Source organism: Bactrocera dorsalis, chromosome 5, assembly GCF_023373825.1.
Source record: "Bactrocera dorsalis isolate Fly_Bdor chromosome 5, ASM2337382v1, whole genome shotgun sequence".
NCBI lineage: Eukaryota > Metazoa > Arthropoda > Insecta > Diptera > Tephritidae > Bactrocera > Bactrocera dorsalis.
In genome coordinates, this window is record NC_064307.1 from 47,337,708 (window position 1) to 47,359,806 (window position 22,099).

General features: G+C 36.7%; 1 protein-coding gene across 3 annotated transcripts in view; it reads right to left on the reverse strand.

Annotated features, from left to right (window-relative positions):
* The window catches only part of LOC105224279 (speract receptor), a 125,025-nt gene that overhangs the window by 81,869 nt on the left and 21,057 nt on the right, over positions 1–22,099 (reverse strand). The window contains exon 3 of one of the 3 annotated variants that reach the window (XM_049457755.1): positions 4,919–5,019. The exons of the other annotated variants lie outside the window; for them this stretch is intronic. The gene's annotated coding sequence lies outside the window, so the exon portion shown is untranslated. The remainder of the gene's footprint in view (positions 1–4,918; positions 5,020–22,099) is intronic. 3 annotated transcript variants of the gene reach the window in all.

Here is a 22,099-nt window from a genome sequence, read left to right on the forward strand (position 1 = left end):
TACGAGTATTAGTTGTTGTTGCAATGCCAATCTTCGCCGGAAGGAAGCAAGAAAATGACTACCGATTGAAATAGAAAAAAAGTTAAGTTTTTTGAAGCTATCAATCCTGCTAGTTAACTGTATCCGAGTAGACAATCTCTGAAATTTTGTTTAGAAATGGCGCCTGTAGATAAATTCAACAGGGTCTCAGTAAAACTCGCGCAGGTTGCTGAAAGTCATCTATGGCTATATATAGTTACATCTAAAGTCGTTTCCCGACGAACAAAGACCAAACTCTATAAGTCACTCATAATTCCCGTCCTGCTATATGGTGTTGGACGATGTCAACAACGGATGAGTCGACGTTGCGAGTTTTCGAGAGAAAGGTTCTGCGAAAGATTTATGGTCCTTTGCGCGTTGGCCATGGCGAATATCGCATTCGATGGAACGATGAGTTGTACGAGATATACGACGACATTGACATAGTTCAGCGAGTTAAAAGACAGCGGCTACGCTGGCTAGGTAATGTTGTCCGGATGGACGAAAACACTTCAACTCTGAAAGTATTTGACGCAGTACCCGCCGAGGGAAGCAGAGGAAGAGGAAAACCTCCACTCCGTTGGAAGAACCAAGTGGAGAAGGACCTGGCTTCGCTTGGAATATCCAATTGGCGCCAAATATCGAAAAGAAGAAACGACTGGCGTGCTGTTGTTAACTCGGTTATAAGACCATAAGCTGTATTATAACCACAAGCAGGTCTGAGATTGAACCCTGAGAAAACGGATCTGCTTGTGTAAGAATGAGAATAGCTAGCAATGTTTTATGTGCGTAGGCAGGTGCTCGGCATAACCTGGGAAGCTCCCTCTCACAGCTTTTTAAAGCCAATTCTGTTTTACGGTGCAGTAGTACATATGGTGGACAGGCGTACGGAAATCCATCTACCGGAATTCTACATATTAATTTCATTTGTCTTCAACTTTAAGGTTTTGCTCTTATTTATTTTTGACATTAACCATTGGTTACGTTTTGCTGAGAGCATTTGATAGAAAGTATATTTGTTCGAGGCTTTTCAATGCGAGAGAAAAGGAGAATTTTGTTAAAAATTACTAAGAAAGTTCGACATTTACATTCTCTACAAATACTGACAAAATTATATTTTAAACATTTCTCTCTAACAAATTTAAATACATCCATAAGTTTCTTTTGTAATTACAAAAGTTTTTTAAGTTCATTAATGTATGTATATTTACTTGTAATATTTTTAAATTTCCAAACAAAAGTTTAGTAATACCTTTTGATACTAGCGACACAACACAATTATTCCCGCATTTTTTGCCAACCACAAAATAAACTGTAAGCACCCTGGTAACTTTTACTCGTAAGCAGCTTACACGCGATGCTACATGTCTGCAAGAAGAGCTTAGGTTGAAAGAGGGAAGAAATAAAATATGTACATACAAACATAACTGTACTTGCAACCTAAATTACCATATTTTTACTGAGGCTTTTTTTGTAATTTTTACTTCTTATTAAGAAATTGAACATTCTGTTGTCTATAGTTTATATTTATTAATTTTTTTCAGTATTACTAGCGTTATGTGTGATAGGACTACGAATCATAAATTTTAAAAGAGTTCAGAAAAGAGAAAGAGTTTTTTATCCCAACTTCAGGCATATTCTCAAGTTGAATATTTACTCAGTGAAAGTGAAATAAAGATTCAGGTTCGACCCTGATATATAATTTAATATAAAAATATAATTTATTTGTTCTTTCACTTCCAAGTTTCCAATACATTTTTGCAATCTTCGTTTCACGAGTAAATGATGTGGTTGGCTTGAAAGGTAATAATTGATTAAATGTGCCCTCAGGGTAATGATCTCAAAAGTGGTTCTATTGACGAACAAAGTTCTGTATATTTGTGAATATTTGATTATTAAAAATAGATTATTTTTTTTTAAAGAAACTAGCAAATGTTTAAACTAATTCGGAAAAACCGAAACTGCTTGGACTCATCTGGTTCTGTGTGTTTTTGTACTCTTTTTTTGTCCTTTGTAACGATACTAAAAATCTATATTTCATTTAGGATTTTAAATAGTTGTATAAAAGGCTGCTCATTTGTCGGAGTCGCCGATTCGGGACCACTTTAGCATATACCTGAAGCTGTTCTTGTAAGTGATCTTTTGTATTTGTGAAGGATATTATAGGTTCGGTGCAGTCGATGTTAACGTTTTATCGTGCGCTCTATAGTTTTTGGCCTTATTAACGATTCTACAAGTCTAAATTTCTTTGATTTTCAGATAGTACTGCTACTTATTACTTTTTATTTTGGCTGAAGCGCTAGATTCGCGTGGACACAGTAGTTGTTTTTAGGGTGTAATTTAATTAAAAATTGCCTCAATAGTGGTTTTCTTCTTTTTATAAAGGTTGTCAAATAGGATTAATGTGAGTAAAAGTCTCGGTAGAGTTCTGAGATTCTACAACGGATAAATAAGCTCTGTAACAGAGAGTAGTAAGGAAAAAAGTCGGGAACGTACCTACCTGATTGTAAGACAACAAACTCAAACCAACACTACGTCATGAAGTATATTTTCAATAAATAAAAAGTCTAAGAGCATTAAAAAGTTGTAAAAACAAACATTTAGACGAACATTTCATAATTTTACAGAGTTTTTTCGTTTTTAATATTAGTTAAATAATTGCCAGAGGTGTTTGTTACATTTTTTTAGAATAACCCAAAAAAATCTTTTCGTGGTATATTTGGCAATTAATTTTCAGATTTTGCGCATTTTGATTTTTTTACGTTTTATCACTAATCATGCTCATAAGTGCAGAATGAATTATCGTTAAAAACTTGTCTTTCTGTTCAATATATTCCCTTTTAATTTTTCTTGTTCACTGCTCCGTGTTCTCAGAGTTGCCTCCTTCACTTTGTTGTAATTTCGCAATTTTCTCCGCATAAAATCATTGAATGACATGTTTTCGCTTTATCTTCCATAGTTTAAATCCTTTTCCAATCAACTCCTCGGGCAGATCCTTTTGTTTGTTCGCAAAGTTTCCAACGAAAGTTTTCTGCTAATGACACTCATTAAGATGCCAGCGTTTTCAATGAGAAAGATGCGGAAATTTAATTCAATAAGTGTCATCATACTTGCAACTTTGCCACATCGAAATGAGCAACACACGCACACACATGCACGCACACATACATATGCAGAACTTTTGATGGGGGAGGGAAATGCGGGCAGCAGCCACGACAATGCCGTTACAAATTGACAAACGCTGACTTTCAATAGCAAATTAAAAGTAAATTTTAAACGCTCGCACACATGCATATATACACATTTACATACTAATTTACAGTTCACTGGTTATGATGCACATGGTTCAATCTATCTACTTAAGTATATGTATGTATATGTATATGTGTGAGTGCGTGAAATACTTAAAAGTTATTTGGGACGACACTTGCCCGCACTCGAATTAGGTCAACGGTAAATTTGGCAAAGTTTTTGGCATTTAAGGTGAAAGCGGGCGCGCATGCAGCAGCCGAGCGTACAAAAATACTGTGAGTAGCACAAAATATGTAAATACATGGCAGCCGGCAGTTTAGTTCAAAACAAAAACCAATCTATGCGGGTACTTAAATAGAGGACCCCATTGGGAAATTCAAAAGTGATCAAATTATATGAAAATCATTTTTACGTTTTTTTTTTGAAATTCCTGAATTTTTTTAAATATTAAAAACAAAGGATTAAGGATTATATAAAGATAAAGGATAAATGATTATATAAAGAAGGTTCACACAAAATTTCAAGTAAATCGGTTGTATAGAACTTGAGATAATGCCGGTACCGTGTGGAAAAGAGTAGTTTCGAGAAAAACGCGTTTAAAAAATTCGATACGGCCGAACTGGGCTAGGTACTGCGTCACTAAAGTAACTGTAGCTCTTAAAATAATTTTAATTTTTAAAAATCCTTTGGAAGATATGTTCTTAAGGGTCTAAATTTTAAATATATGAAAAAAATCGAATTTTTAAAAATTCTAGAGTAGAATTATCCCTTAAATGCCATACAAAAGAACTGATCAAAATGAAGTTTTTGTTTAGAATCTTTTGTATTTGGTAAGAGTGTTTTAGCTTTGGTGCAACGGAAGTTAACGTTTTTCCTTGTTTTACAATTTTTTTAAACAATTAATCTAATGCAGAACTGTTTTGAAACTTCATGGATCATTTTTAGGAGACTAATTAAGCAGTTTTGTATTATAAATTTGTGCTTTTATTTATTTTATCTCAAATGCGAAGTAGCGACCGGTTTGTGAACTCGAAACCAACTAAGCGATTCTCGACCCACAAACCTTATCAACTAAAGAGACTCGGGAGTAATTCAGCCCACATGCTGGCATCTAAAATACCAAATTATATGCAAATCATATGTGAAAGCATGTGTAGCTTCGCCCGCATATGTTACCTTATACAAATATAAAAGTTTAAGATTACCCATGTATTAGTGTATATATGCATGTGTGTATCTATATGTATATATATATATGTATGTGGCTGTGCTACAGTAGCAAACGAGGCATCCAGCTGGCAGTATCAGCATAACATTTTCAATTTGCGCACAACCGCACACCGGAACTGCAAAATTCACAACACATTATTACATATTTACATATCATGCCAATTTGGATTGCTAAAGTTTTCTCCAAACTCGAATTGTTTCCATTTAGCAAACAAAACGCCTTTCACTGCCACCGCTTTCAGTTGCTGCATTACACTGCGTTGTTTCTATTCTGGTAGTGAGTTGTTATTGCTTTTGTGGTTGTTTTGTCAATGTGGGTGTATTTGTCTTTATATTAGTGCGTGTGTGGTTTTTGCAGTTGTTACAAATCATCTCTGAATTGCCTTTAAATTGAATGCTTGCAAATGTTTTCGCTTACTTGTTTATGCCGCTGCGGTTTGCGCACACACGCATGAACACACTTCACTTTGCCTATTCACTTAATTTGTAGATAATTCTGTTAATTAAACGCAGCAATTTCTGAAATTGACAGAAAGTTGTAATTTATTTACTACCAAGAAGCAATTTGAATTACGAGATTTTAAGATAAGCGTTTAATAATGGTAGTGAAACGATAAATGCTGGCAAAATAATCATATATTTGTGTCATAAATTGCCGACAAAACTAATTTTGTTAATTAAAACCTAACTAATGAAGACATATTATGACGAAACCCAAATGCATACCGGGGCGTATGAGTAACATAATATTCTGTTTGTGCACTGAAGAGCTAGCCCAGACCATTCTAAGGTTTTGAAAAAAAAATATGTTATTATTTTTGGCTGAAAACACACTTTAATTGATTTACGCGATTTTAAGAAGATTCTAAAAACACTGTTAATTTGGGAGAATCCTAATTTAAACTTTTGATACCCCAACCGGCATATTCTACATTAAATTTGTCATGAACTTTGTAACACACATACGGAAACATCGCAGACCTTATAAAGTATACAGCCGTTTACAGCTAATTAGAAGCGCGTCCTTTTTTGTATGTGGCTGTTGAGTATAATGATAAAAAAATTTTAAAATACTGTTATTTATATTCCTAAAAGTCTTGCTCAGAAGTTAAAATTCTTTTATTTTTTCCCAAACAGTAAATGCTTTTCGATATAGAAGGTAAATTAGTGCGGCAGCTAATTAGAAACAGTTGTTTAAAGAATTAAAACTCCTCAAGGTGTTAGTTTTTATTAATTACACTAGCTTTTTACCCGCGGCTTCGCCCGCAGTAGAGCTATTAAATAAGTATGAGAGATAAAGGGTAAGGGTATAATAATAAAAATGAGTCAAAATGATAACTAAATTTTATTGCTTGGCTGAAACCATCAATTTTTAAAAACTCCTACAGACAATGAAGATTCAACACCTTAAAATATGCGTATTGAAATATATTTTATATATGTTAATGTTATGCCATTTTATATATGTTAAAATATATTTCACCGTAACAAAAATAAATAATTTTGAATTCTAGCAATTTAAAAAAATAAAATAAAAAGTTTTTCCGTCGGGTGCAAATATGTGTGAATTCTGGGCATTAGATGCACGTGAACAGGCTACATAAAGTTGACCATGAGAGAAGCATGGGTTTTCTAAATGCACTCCTGCTACCAGTAATGTTTGTCCTTGTGCCTTGTTTATAGTACCAGCGAAGCTTAGCTTGACGCGAAACTGAACTCTTTTAAATTTGAATGGAAAGTCAGTGGGAAAAATTGGTATCCGAGGTATTATAACACTATTTCCCTTACCGACACCTGTTAAAATAGTAGCACCAAGTATGTTCTGTCCCAATTTTGCTATCCGAAGCTTTGTTCCATTACATAGCAGAGGAGCATCTAGATTTCGCATAAGCATTACTCGTATATTTAGTTTCAATTGAAGTTTATGTGACGGTACACCCTATAGTTCAAGTGAATTTAAAAACTCCACAGGATATGAAGTACTTAGTTCCGTATCTATAATTGTATCTATTGACAAATATTCCTTCATTTTTCCTTGAACCTCGTTTAAAATATCAGTGTTGATCCTATTGACTATTTCATTTCTTGGTGCTAATATTGCTTTTGCACACAACCACTGATCACTACACAAATTTTGTTGCAATTCCGGAAAAACATTAGCAATGAAATCCACATCACTTTCTACTAAATTACAAAATTCTCTTGACAGTAATATATAGCCTTCAACGTCAACAGCTAAACAACCATCACCAATTTTCAACAACATTTCTGCGTAAAGTCCTGAATCCACGTCATTATGAAGATGCACTCTCATATTAGTTTTCAGGCGGAGTTTTTCAACTGTCGACCATAAGCGTGATGATTTAATGCACGCTTGAATTTCATCTGCTGGTGTCCCCCTCTGAATCACTAGGGTTTGACGGAAATCACCAGTCAATAAAACTACCATGCCATTTTGGATATACACAAAAAGAATTATTCAATTCGAAGCATTGAAGAGATTAGCGCGTTCAAACAAACAAACTCTTCAGCTTTATAATATTAGTATAGATTATTGATTTCTGGTAAGGGTGTGTTTCAAAGTTGTGGTTCAAAATATATTAAAATGTATTATTCAAGTTTTTAATGAGTAAATGCTCCTCACCCTACGTAGTTACATTTTTGACCATCGTCAGTCTGGAAAGACGTACAAACAAATTTCGAATAAGGTCAAATGCTCAAAAGAAATTGTTTTCAATACCCCTAAGCATATAAAGAATTTTAAAACTATTTCCAACGTTGCACGCGAAGAAAAAACACGAAAAACTTCAACAGAAATATACCGGAGAATTACTACCATCTCCTGAGGAGACCAAAAAATAATAATTCCACTGACAATCCTGGGGTAGTGTAGGTCCGCTCCATATGATTGATGGAACTTTAAATAAGGAGAAATACGTCGATATCCTAAAAAAATGTCATTCTGCCATGGACTAAGAACAATTTGCCTGTTATACGGAATTTCCAACAAAATAACAATGCAAAGCACATGGCAAAGTCAACACAAAATTTTTTGTTGAAAATTCCATGAATGTTTTGGAATGGACTGAAGAGAACACATCTCTGTTGCTGTCAAAAACGCTGTAGGTACCAAAACCATCACAAATATGGATGTCGTTTTTGATGAAATTAGGACGGCATGGCAAGTAACACTAGTGGCGTGCTGTCAGAGTCTTATAACGTCAATTCGCAGTGGATGTGGAGTAGTATTCAAGTAAAAAGGTTAAGCAACAAAATAATAACTGAAAGTAAGCAATATTTTTTAATAGCAGCACTCAAATCGTCGATTCCACACATTTTTGTTAAAAACGGATTATTAATTAAAATTTTTACTATTAGAGTTTAAGTTTAATGTTAGTTTCAATAAAATGAGTGAAAAAACGGTAAAAATATTTATTTGAAAATAATTTCATTTACTTCAAAAGAAGACGCGTTTCTAATTAGCTGTCAACGGCTGTATATGTACATATGTAAATAATAAGAGTGACAAGATGAGTCAACTTAGCCATGCCCATCTGTCTGCATCTAGTTAACCAGATTGACGGACAGATGTGACAATTGGGAGATATCACGCTTAAATTTCGCATGCGTCCTTATATTCCAAAGAGGCTGTTTTGTCGGAACCGGCGCTACCGGATCTTTATAGCAAACAGCTGCCTTAAAAACCGAACGTCAAAATCTATTTCTTGTATGAAAACTCCTTTATTTATGAACGATATTCTAACTTTGGCGCAACTGAATTTAACGTATTTATACTCTTGCAACATGTTGCTACAGAGTACAATAATTTTGTTACCTGACTGCTGTTTATATCACCTAAAATCCGTTCGTCTGTTTGTGCTATTGATCTGAAATTTGGCTCAAGGGCTAGAAGTAGCAAGGAGCAACTGACAAATCTCTCAAACACTCATACCGGCACTGTAAAAATGGATGAAATCGGAAAATAACTGTTAAAATCGACTAACAAAAGCAAAAATATATTTATCAGAAAAAGTCTTTAGCAAATATTGAATAACAGATTTTAATCAAAACAATGCCACAGCTGCAGCGGAGACAAAGATAAAGCGACTCTCATACAAAGTAAGCTCATTTGCAAGCACGGCGGCGCTCCGATAAGGCGAAGCGGAAGTAGCGGAAGTGCATATTACAGTTATTATGAAGTTATTACGTTGGATTATGCAGCTTATACAAACAGATAAAATGGAGTAATGAAAAAAATGGAAATGAGCAGCATAAAATAACGGAATAATAAAATGAATGAACCCAAAGTAAACAAACCGGCAAAGTACACTCGACGCGACGTGGCAGCAAAGCGACAGAAGGCAAGGCGAAGCAGCCGTAAGTGGCCAAACAGCAGAAGGTGGCAAGCGCGACGAATCGAAACGGCAAAGTAAAGCAGTAAAGCAAAGTCAGCCATAACCCCGAATAAAAGTTTGGCCGGCATTACATACCAAGGGACCCCAACTAATGTGAGGGAGTACGCTTAGTGAAATTTGATCATGTCGACGCAGTTTATTAGAGTGCTTGTTCTGCGCGCCTAAGAGTATGCTGTATTTTTGTGTTTTTACAGTTGCTTTTGCAGCAGCTTCATCCTTGATATCATAGTTTGATGAAATAGTTTTTTGTGTTCTTTCTTTCGCTCCCTATTTTCCTCAATGCCATCATCATTATGTGTTCAATCTCAAATTGAATCGCCGCAGCGGCGTAAATGTGATGAACTCGAGATGTCTGAGTTCTTGTATGTAGGAATGGAGGCATATGCTTTCATACATTTTGACATACAAGTATAAACAAGTACGTGTTATGGAAAAATTGCTCTTAAATATAAATCCCCGTCTGCCACAAGTGATTAAGATAAATGAACCATGAACGTAAATTGACAAAGTTGTTGGTTTAAGGCGCTAGGTGGCATGCTGAGTAATTTTTTGGGTGAATTGAAGGGATAATGATTGAAATTGACATCAGATTAAATACTTAATTGCAGGATGTTGATTAAGTATTGCTTTAAAGCTTTTTTAGAGTGAGAGACAGAAGAAAAAAATTCCAGATTGGGAAGTGGTGTGATAACACAATATTGATTCAAAAATTACTATCAAGAAGCCTAAGCTAGAACTAAAACAACAGTAAATGTACGAGTATTTGTTAAGAATGAATGTTGTCTGTGTAATACTTTAGTAAGTCTTTGAGTTTTCATCAAGATAATATTCATCTGAAGGTTAATCCTTAATGGTACTAAAGATTCCTTTTACTTCAATGAATATGCTCAAAAGTTTCATTGTTTTGGATTGTTATACAATAGATAACACGACTGTGTGTCTGATGATTGGAGATATTTTGTCTTGCCTTCGTTCACTACCAGACCCATTTGCTTTGTTTCTCTATCCATTCTGGAGAAAGCAGAACTAATATCATAGGCATATGCCAGCAGCTGTACACTTTCAAAGAAAATTGTACCTTCTATATTTAGCTCTGAAGCTCGTATTATTCTCACCACCAATAGATTGAAGAAGTCACGCGATAGGGAGTTGCCTTATCTGAAACTTCGTTTGGCATCGAACTGCTCGGAGCGGTATTGCTTAGCGTTAGTTTACACAGCCGTTCTAGTATTGCGGGGATACCAAATTAAAACATGGCGGCGCAAATGCAGCTTCTTTTCGTGATGTCAAAATCTGGTTATAAATCGACGAAGAAGTGGTGTGGGTCGATCCTCTTTTCACAGGTCTTTTCCAAGATTTGGCGCATGGTAAATATCTGATGAGTTGTTGAGTCCAAGCGCAAAGCCATACTGATAAGGTCCAAACAGTTTGTTGACGGTGGGCTTTAATCTTTCACACAGTACGCTCAATAGAGCCTTATATGCGATGTTGAGGAGGTTTATTTCCACCACCGGAGCAGATTGTGTGGTCTCCCTTTTTGTGAATTGGACAGAGCGCACTTAAATTCCAATCTTCTGGTATGCTTTCGTCCGATCATATTCCACAAAGAAGCTGATGCATGTTTGGTCCTTCGCCGCCGTATTTGAATAGCTCTGCCGGCAATACATCGGTCCCTGCCGCTTTGTTGTCTCCATGACGGCTAATGGCTATTCTAGCGTCTTCATAGTTAAACAATGGAACCACCGCTTCATCGTCTTCGATTGAGGAATCAGGTTCATAAATCTCCTGGTGGTTTGCTTTCACTGAAATTCAGCAGGTTGGAGAAGTGTTTCCTTCATATTGTGAGTATGTTCTGGACATCAGTCTCCAGATTACCTCTGAGGAGTCTCTACAAGAGTAAGAATTTTCGAACTCACTCATTTTGGTCGCTCTCCAACTCTTGGTATCTGTCTCATCCGGCGGGTGCATATATTCGATGCAACTAGATACTGGTCCGAATCATGCTGGGAAGTCGGAACGTCCGCACGTCTAAAACACTGGAGACATGTCTTCCGTTTATCACACCACCTGGTTGTTAGCTTTTCGATCCGGAGACAACCAGATAGCCCGGTGAATTTTCCTATGTTTCAATCTAGTACTACAGGTAACCATATTTTGAGCCCTGGCGAAGTCCCATTTGGATATGTTTTATCAAGGAGGCTGAATTTACTGACTGTTGTGTCAAACATACCTTCTCATAGGTCCGCTCTAAGCGCTCTTAGAAAATATTTTGGCCACATCGTCCTTCTCTTCCGTCCGGGCGAAATATTCAAAAATATATTCTTTCCCAAGCTTGGAATTTCAAAATCCATTTTACTCTGACAATACTTTTCATAAATCGTCATCCAACGAAAGCTTTCATGGTAAATCGTATAGTCAATCTAAGTTCTAAGTGCAAACTTATATCTTTTCGCTTTTTACGAACATTTCAATGCACTCGGTACCTTGTCGTATGCAATACTTGGCATTTATACTTGAATATTCACATCTGTAAAATAACTTCTTCAACAGACACACAGCAAACTTCGAGTAATTTTAAGCCACTACAACTGTCCAGGGTCCAGCTGCTGGCAGGAAATTGATTACACCGACACAGTAAATTAAGCAGACATTATCTGTGGCTTAAGTGTGGCCCTCAACTTCAACGTACAGACAGGAGCAGCACTCAGACGCTAAGATTTCGCAAAACTAACAAATGTGTGCATTAAGAGGAAAAGTTGAATTTTCAGCTTAACCCTTGACAGCCAAACTAACTTTTAACTGCCGGCCGCAAATCAGCAAACTACATAAATTTCAGAATCATACGGCAGAATGGGGTTGAGGGAGTAAATGGAGAAGGCCGAGTGTGCAGGGTGACAATTTGGTCTGTCAAAATGTTGGTTAGTTGGGTGTTAAGACGCAGATGCGACATGACTACCACACCGATCTATGGTTGACGGTCGGAGAGTCATTGAGCCAAAAACCACACTCAGCTGCTGCCGAACTCCAAGGCAGTTGTTGTAACAAGCGTGTGCGGCACGCCCACCTCCGAGTGCATGCTTTGGGCGGACACTACTAATTCGCCACTATCTAGTACTGCCACAGCCCAAAGTGTGTGCATTCACGTGGGGCAGTTGGCTTTGCCACAACACCGACTTTGCGTGCGGCGATTGCAAGCAATAAAATTTATCAAGTGCACTTGTGGAGCGCACAAAGTGGTTTAAGTCGGCGCCAAGAGCAACACTTTCAGCCATTGGTTGCAGCGTGTGGTGTATGTGGTGGGTGGTTAGTTAAAGCTGCAACCTGTCGCCCACTTCAAAGGCAGAGGCGAGCTCGGTAGGACACCACGTCATGAGTGTTGTCTGCTGACGGCTGCCAACTGCCAGTTGCATACAAATTGCTTGATGTTGCATGCGGTAGTCTGTGCAGTTGTGGGTTGCAACCATTTTATTTGCAGCATTTGTAGAACTCGTTGACTTAACATTTAATATATTTTCCTGTTTGCTCGTTTCTACCGCACAAAGTTTCGCTTTATATGGAGTATTTCTTTTCTATAGTTTTGGTTGCAACAATATGTGGCATGCAGCAAAAATTGAAAAAGTTTTCGTATTCACATTTTTTGGCGCTTCATCCTATGTGTGTGTGAAAAAAGTGCTGTGAAATATTTGTTGCAATCAGAAACTTAATTTTTGTTGTTGTAATTTTCGTTGATGCGCGTTGAAGCACCGCTGATGGCTTTTCGATTTCGTTTAATCCACTGCATTGAGTGGAAGTTCTGCTGTCAGTTTGATTGCTGAGCTTTCAGCAATAAATTTGATTATCAGCTGGACTTAATGTGGTGGAGAGACGGATGAATTGGTCATTGATGATGTTGTGCAGCTTTGAAATGATGAACATATTTACATACATATATAGAAATGGCGACGAGTTCGTATGTAGGCATTTTAAAAAGTTCACAGAAGGTGTTCGTTATAAGTCTGAAAATCCGTTAGTTGAAAACTATCAAATTTTAAGTTTGCCACAAAGTTTGTTTCCCTCAGAGGAAAAAACGGATACCATAATTTACATTTAAAGTATATATTTATAAATGTTTAACGTGCCGAATTGGGCTCAAGGCAACATTGCAGTTTCCGAACATATTGATTGGACTAATATAGCATAGAACTAACGTACCAACTAACCGATCGGAAAGAAATTGTTCAAAACAACGAGTAACTACAATTTTTGGTAATTAAACTAAAAACTAAATACGAGACGCACTAGTCTCAGTGACAAGTTGCCTAATAATTCTAATTTCAATTTTTTAAAATGTCGACTGCTTTCTCTAATCGAAATTATTCATTACTAGCTAACCCCGCAGGCGTTGTCCTGCGGAAAATTATGTGTTTTGAAATTAAAAGAAAGTTGAATTTATATTATGTTGAAAATCATTTATTTGCGATTTTTCTAATTTTTTTTTTTTCAATGTAGCGGATCTTTATAAACAATTTTTTTTTGTTTCAGTTCCGGTGCGTAAATGTACAGAGAAGATAGTTTTCCAACTTGTGAACACGCCAAGTATAGAAGGCCGTGTGAAAAACATGGCATTTTCAGATTTATGCCATACATTTCTAGCGACTATCCTTGTGAACTGAAATGACAAATCGTTGGAATCGAAGGAATTCGCAGAATCAAGCATTCTGCCCCCTTGTATTCGATAGCTGCGTCACAATCAGTCGGGTTCCATTTAACAGTTTCGGCGCATGAAGATTGGGAAACATAATAATGACAGATCCAACTTTGAAACGCAAATGATGCGGCAGCATACCAAGCCTCTCCAAAGAATTCAGAAATTCCACTGGATAATTCACGGCTTCGTCTTCATTGTCAAGACGGTCGATCGATTTGTATGAGCGCAAACCTCCCGCAATTTGGCTTTGAATCTTCCAGTTAGTAAGTCATTAACGTCGGTATTTTTGGAAGCTAAAACTACGCGTGCTCTCAAGCCATCGGAGTTACAATAATTTATCCAATGTTTGGATAAACACTTATGATGATATCAATTCACTGGAAGTATGAACCGAAATTGTCCCATTTCCAATTTTTAGCAAATACGATGAAAAATGTTTTCAGCAATGTCATTTTTGTTCATATCGTACGAATTTCAGTGGCATGCGAAGTAGCTACTGCATTGTCCACCGTTCGATTCCAGCAATTATCATGTTCCAGCAATTGCAATTGCTGGCATTCCTCTAAAAAAGTTGAACATACCGTACGATTCACAGTACGCAATGACTCAAATGAATTTGAACCACGTACATTATTCAATAGCAACCGAAGGTAGAAGCCACCTTCTTTTTTCGGGTGGATTGTATAAATTCGTTCTATGGCATTAGTTAAGAAGCTACTGGATGGCCTTGCTTTTTGCGTAAATATTTCTTCGACGATGCATTCTATGCATAATATCAAGGCATTTCTGAATAGAGCAATGTTCTCGCAAACGGATTACTGGCGCAAGTTGAGAAAAAACTCCTCAATGTCGATTTTGATGTTGGAGGTGTTTCCGTTGGTTGCACTGTATCCTCTGGGTTGAAGTACACCCTTTGGTCTTCTCCAAATGATCTGCGAGATACACAATAGTCGGAAAGGGTTCATGAATTGCAAAAGTAATCGAATCTCATCTCGTTCGTTTGATCGATTTCACCAAACTGCAATGCTCAACATCAACATGAATTAGACAATGAAGATATGATCCATGAGTTGTCAACTTCGATATTCAATCCTATAAATTAAATGCTGCATGTTCTGTCATTGTCGTCTGGTGAGCGACGCCGATAGAGTGGATATCCACTCTCCAGTTGGCACGTGTACAGTGTTTCGTGCATTTATTGTCAAACATACAAACCGCAAGGACCATGAACCATATCAGTTTTCACCACTTCGTACAATTCTGGATCTATCTCTATGTTCAAGTGTCCTGCGTAACTTTCGTATTTTTTTCTTACATAAGAACCTTCTCCTAATAAGTACAAATACAACAAAAAAAGAATTAGTGAAATCGGTCCAGCCATTCACGCGTGATGCCGTGACCAAGGGAAAAGGGGATTCATTTTTATATACAAGTATGTATGTATATAGATAATTGTTTCTTATTTTTCGAAAACACTGCATCAAAAGCACTTGTTTTGAGCAAAAATATTGAGACTTTGTGCATAATTTTAAAATTCCTAATTTGCTCTTCAAAACTATCGTGTCACCCTCATAGTAATCCACCTGGTGCCCAATATGCTTCAATGATTTTTCCAGTCCTCGAAACTGTTGTTAAAGTCAATTTCCGGAATATCCTTCGATGCGCGTAGCGATTCACGTTTAATGTCTTCAATTGTCTCGAAACGGTTTCCCCGAAGCGGTCGTTTGAGTTTGCTGAACAGCAAAAAGTCACACGGAGCAAGGTCAGGCGAATATGTGGTTGGGGCACGATATTGATTGAAAATTTGGCAAAAAATTCACGAGAAGTCCATGCAGTATTCAACGGTGCATTATTGTGGTGCAAAACCCAAGAGTTGTCAACCCATAATTCCGACATATTTTTACGAATAGCTTCGCTCAAATGACGCATATCACTCAAATAGTATTCCTTGTTGACAGTTTTGGGCAGTCGGAATGAATTCGGGGTGCACTATACCTCGATAATTAAGGAAACATATCCAAGACTCACCGCTAATAATAATATGTTTCATGACATCCTGGTAGTCGGAAAGCATTATTTCACAGACATTAATGTGACGCTGTTTTTCACAAAAAATTTGTAATTTTGGAACAAATCGTGCTTTCAACTTTCTTAGGGCCAAATGATCATGGTTTTCACTGATCCTTCCGATATTCTAACCAATGCTAGATCTCTGACTGCTAATCGTCGATTCTACTCGTAAAGCACCAATGCTTTTATTTTATTGACGTGTCGGTCTTCAGTTGATGTTGGTGGGCGTTTTTGGCGTGGTTCGTCGCCCTCTTTGAATAATTTGTGCCAATCTAAAACACCTGTTCTCGACAAATAATTATCACCGAAAGTTTTTTACAACATTCTGGACATTTTGGCACCAGAATAATTCGACAAATGGGTTTTGCGCAAATTTAAATTAAAAAGTTTAAGAAGTATTGTCACTTTTTCTATTATAATGATGTATCGTGATAGGAACAGCTAAATATGAACTCAAACATTTCACCTCATCCTGACCTTGTATGCTCACATTCAAGGACGTACCAATATTGTATATACATATATCTTTATATAATCCGATATCAAAATGGGATGGAGGGTGAAGGTGGCCCATATTTAGGAGAACTCGAACATCTCCAGATATGTTCGGCACAAAACATTATTGTAAAAATTTGCTCACTTTTCAGAATTCGAATAAAAAATCTATGAATATTTTGGGACTTTGCACAAATAGTGCGAAGACACCATTTTAAATTCGAAAAATATCAAAATCGGACAATAACTGCTCAAAACTCCAATTACCGAAAATAGGGGTTTGTTGTATATAACTATTTCTATTTCCATTATTTTACGGTATAACAAACCGATGTGCTGAACAAAGCTATTATAATCTCTAGATGATGACAGAGAAGTCTGAGTATACAAATGATATAACTGTTTATGTAAGATCCAAGCGGTTCCGTTTGAAGATTGCGAATTTAAATTTTTATGGTTTAATTTTCCGTTTCGGCATAATGTAAAATATTTTCATAGCATCAACAGCTATAAAACACTTTTCCACATACAACATTTATGCACTATATTTACAACAAAAACAAGCGTTGGACGCACAAATTTAATGGCGATGTGCGAAAAAGTTTACAGTGACGGCAACGAAATTACAGGGAAACATTTGAATTGGGGTCACTATTTTATGTTTCTCATGGTTGTTGCTCATGCCATTGTTGTCATACGCCTAGTTGTTGTGAACAAGTGTATAATATATATAAAATATGTATATATTTATATATGTGTATGTATGTATGTTGTTGCGCTACGCAGCTTTCTTATCACCTTTACACAAACACACGCACACACACCTTTGTGACTATCGCACACCCTAATTTGCAATGCAATAAATAAACGACGATATGCAACAACAACAACAACGCATAAAGGCATTGTGTATTTTTTTCGTTTGCGAAAGAAAGGCCAAGCGGCGCTGAAAATTGTGCGCGTATAACAGGAATTTAATTAAATTTATGTCGGCTCGCTGGCAAAGTGTGAAAAATCGCTTTTCAATCGAGCCGGGCGATGGGGTGCGCCCACAGTGCGCGCACTTAACTTTGACTCGCATATCGCTTTGCTATATTACTGAGTGTGTGTGTGTCTGCATGCGAAATAAAGCCACGGTGTGACATTCAAAGCGAGCGAGCCGGGCCTTTGGGGCATGCAACCGCTTACATAGTGGCTACTTAATGCATGTACATTTGTATGGGAGTATGTGTGAGTGTGCGAACTCCATGGAAACCGCAACCGCGCACAGCAAGTAATGTTACCCACAACCGCCAGTTTTGGTGTTCTTTTCTTATCAGCAACGGTAATTAAATGCTGCTGTTCACTGCTGAATTAAATGCGTTGGAATTAGACGAGCTGCGATTCGCATTACACTCGCGAATATGGCTTTGGTATGGTGGGGAGATGGGTAAGTTAGAAACTGAAACTGTATATTGTATTTCTCAATGTAAAATGCTTGATTATTATTCGCGTTCACTTATGAGTGTCTAAAGTAGAACGATAAGCCTCTACATACATACATATATGTATGTTTGAGCGACAGTACTTACCTACACTTTTTCGCAAACCTATGGGATCCGGCCATTTGTGAAGACTCTAGTAAAATTTAATACAGATTTTTGAGAAAAAAAACTATTTTAGTTTTCGAATTTGTGTCACCTTGCTAGCGCTTTGATCTGATATACATATGTATTACATATTATGTATGAGTTTTGGTAACAGAAAAACTTATAGCCAGCTTAACTCTGATTCTACTCAATAATTGTCTAGCAGGTTTCTGGTAAGTTGCTCTCCGAGTTGCAAACGATAGAAACATTCGGTGGCACCGGAGCTAGAACACCTTTTACAGTCGCATTTCTTATAGCAACTATATGTATATGTAACGGGTGATCCAAGTAGAGGTACCTTTTTCAATAGCCTTTTCTTGACAGATAACGCGTGAATTGTGTCGAGCTGCCATGATATTTTTGTGCAGTATTGTTTAGCATTTCATGATGAAAAGTGTTACTCCTGAACAACTTTTACAAATTGATCAACTTTATTACGAAAATTCACGTTCTGTAAAGAATGTGTTTCGTGCGCTTCGCTCAACTTTTAGCCATTTTAATCGGCCTACTGAGAGTACTATTCGCAACCCCATCACTCATCTTCCGACTCAGCATTCATTATTGGATAATATTCGACCGAATAGACTATGTCCAGCATAGAGTGAAGAAAATATAGCAGCCGTAGCTCTGAGTGTACGCGAAGACCGTGGAGAGTGGATTCGGCGCTGTTCGTAGCAACTCGAAGTGACGTATGGAACGACTTGGCGCATTTTACGTGGAAATCTTAAATTGAAGCGTACAAAATACAGCTTGTGCGAGAACTGAAGTTACTCGACCTTCCCAAGCGACAAGCGATGAGGCCCATTTCTAGCTCAATGAGTATGTAAACAAATAAAATTGCCGCATTTGGGACGAAAAGCAACTTGAAGAGATTCAACAGCTGTCGTGTTATCTAAAAAATAAACATCATTATCTTCGATTCAGGGCTTGGAGCAAAGCACCACGCGTGTCATTCGCCAGTTACCAGTCGAAACGCTTAAAAGAGTCATCGAAAACTGGATCATCTGAAACGTAGCCATCGCCAACATTTGAAAGAGATAATCCTCAAAAAAAGAAATTCCAAAGAATAGCGAACATTTCGCACTAAATTTGAAGTTTCTGTGTTTTTTTTTAAGTAGGGATCCTCGAAATGGATTACCATATATGATTAAACTCCAAGAAACTGCACCTTCCGCTGGCCCGACGGTCGCCTGACTGCACCAGATTTTTCTTATGGAGTTATGTCAAATAGGAGGTGTACAAAACAAAAGCAAGAGATTTCTAAATTGAAGCGGTCTATTAAATCCATAATTAAGGCAATCTCGACTTCAACGCTTCAGGCCGTAACAAGTAATTTTCTAATTAGGCTTAGCATATGCGTGACAGAAAACAGAGCTAATTTACGGTCTATGTTTTTAAAAAATAATTAACTATATAAAATAAAAAAAATCTTATGCAGTGGTTAAAAAAATGTTAATACGATTTGTTTATGTAGCATTCGTATGTCACCATGTATTTCCGATTGTAACGTCAACTTGAACAATAATCATGCCAAATCGTGAGGATATTTTCCTAAAAAAAAATATTCATATAAGAACTTGATTTTGATCAATCAGATGTATGGCGGTTCCGACAAGAACCGACTAGCAGCACATCACGGCCATGCTTCCAAATTTCAGTTAGTTAGGTAAAAACTTATAAAGTACTATAATGGAGGTATAAATTAAAATATCAAACTGTAATTTAATGAAGAACATGGAAACAGAGGAGTAGAGAGCATTTTCAACAAATTTTCTCTCATATAAAAAATTAAATATTTTATTCGAATTTTTTATGGTTACAAACTAACTACTAAGAAAGAAATACTGAACTTTTTGAAAAAAACTATTTTAAACTGGGCCATTTCGATGCCATTTCCGATGACCCCTCGGGAAAAAGATACGCCCACGTTGGCAGGGTAACTCTAAAGCAGAATATCATTTAAAGTGAAAAAATACGTGTTTTAGTTAAAACCTTAACTTTAAACTTGGAAAAAGAGTAAAAAAAAAAACTGAAAATTGGACAATTTTCCAAAATAAAAAATTAAAATTTCAAGAAATTTGCTTTCAAATAGTTGTAATCGAAAAATAATTTCGTCCAAGTCTTCAAGAATTGTATTTCAAAAGCCTGTGTAAAATTTCATGAAGATCGGTTAGTGGCTCTCGAGAAATCTTGCCAACGACTTCAAAAACAGAGTTTCGAGAAAAACGCGTTTAAAGACGGCAGATTTAGCCTAGCTAGCCTCGAGCACACACGTTCTCAAGGCTGTATCTCCGATTATTACTCGGATTGAAAATAATACTTTAGGACAATATTCTAGAGGTTTTTGAAGAATTTAATAGGACAATAAAAATTTATAGATTTTTTTAAACCCAGCCATGTAACCATTTAAAGTTGGTACGGATAACCTCAAGTCTTAGCAATTACTTCTACAATTTGAAATTCGGTTATTAAATTATTTGCAAACTAAGTTTTAGTATAAAAATGAACGAAATTGGACTATAGCTACGCCTTTTTCTCCATAAAACACAATTTTGAACTCCATTTGAATATTTATCTCTACAATAAAGTTATAAACCAGGCACCAATGAAGATGTCGAAGTAAAACTTTCAAAAAATCATTCATCATCTCATTACTAAAAGTGCTCGGATGAGACTATGACTCATCAACTTGTTACCGAAAATATTGATCAAACTGCGGGATGTATTATTAAAATTTAAAGGACAAATTCTGCTAATAAATGTGATTGTGTAAAAAATGGGCAAAATGGGTCCTATATTTCGCATGCCCCCATATACCTAATTTCTTAGGAAAAGCAAGTATAAAGAGTTCAGTGGCAAATTCCCCAATTTCCCAAGCTTGAATTCATCTGGATAACTCTGTTGTTGCTTGAAAAATATGATAAGCAAAATAGTAAACCCATTTCTAACAAAGATATCGAATACAATCAGAGATTGTTTGGCTTACCAATCGTATATGGCTTTCTGATGCCTGCCTTTTTTAGTGATTTGATTTTGACGAACAGAAGAAGAATTATCGACGGACTCATAGCAACTAGAGATGGCTCAGTCGTGTCGTAATGAAAAAACGGTAAAGAAATAAACCATAGTTTTTTGGAAATTTTACAGAATTCACTTTTAAATGCAAGTCATTAAGGCGAAACTGCATTTTACTTACTTTGCAAAGCATACAATTCACGGCATAAAAAAATAACAACAAGAAAGTCAAATAAACAAAAACCAGCTAAAGTTAAAATAAACACAACAATCCCCGTAAATAATAGGAACAGCAATAAAAAAGTCATAAACACACTTTCCGACGTTCCGATTGTGTCCGCTAGAAAATGAAATAAAATTAAAACAAAATAAAATAGTAGCACTGCTGACATTTGCCGTGCACTGTCAACAACGCGGGTGGGGAAAACAATAAACAAAGGTAGCGGCAAAAATAGAGAAATAGAGTGATAAGAGCGCTGACTGGCACGCTGGTAGATGGATATGACGATGTTGTTCGCATCAGCAGGTGTTTCAGGGCAGCTCAGCGGGCCACCTTTCGCACTTAATTGACAACGCCGAGGAGAGGCTGTTGGTAGCAAATTTTTAACCTACATCTGCTTACTTTGACGAGGAACTCATTTTTTGATGAAGTACAAACAAAAACTCTATACTTCCCACTAAAAACTAGTCGCATTTTTTCAAATAGACCTTTTCAACGAATAAACGAATTGATAGACAATACGATACTACATTGTTGATCAAATGCTAGCTGGTTTTTAAAAACAACACAATTTTTATATAATATAACGGGTGATTTTTTTGAGGTTAGGATTTTCATGCATTAGTATTTGACAGATCACGTGGGATTTCAGACATGGTGTCAAAGAGAAAGATGCTCAGTATGCTTTGACATTTCATCATGAATAGACTTACTAACGAGCAACGCTTGCAAATCATTGAATTTTATTACCAAAATCAGTGTTCGGTTCGAAATGTGTTTCGCGCGCGTGTTTTGTTCAGCGATGAGGCTCATTTCTGGTTGAATGGCTACGTAAATAAGCAAAATTGCCGCATTTGGGGTGAAGAGCAACCAGAAGCCGTTCAAGAACTGCCCATGCATCCCGAAAAATGCACTGTTTGGTGTGGTTTGTACGCTGGTGGAATCATTGGACCGTATTTTTTCAAAGATGCTGTTGGACGCAACGTTACGGTGAATGGCGATCGCTATCGTTCGATGCTAACAAACTTTTTGTTGCCAAAAATGGAAGAACTGAACTTGGTTGACATGT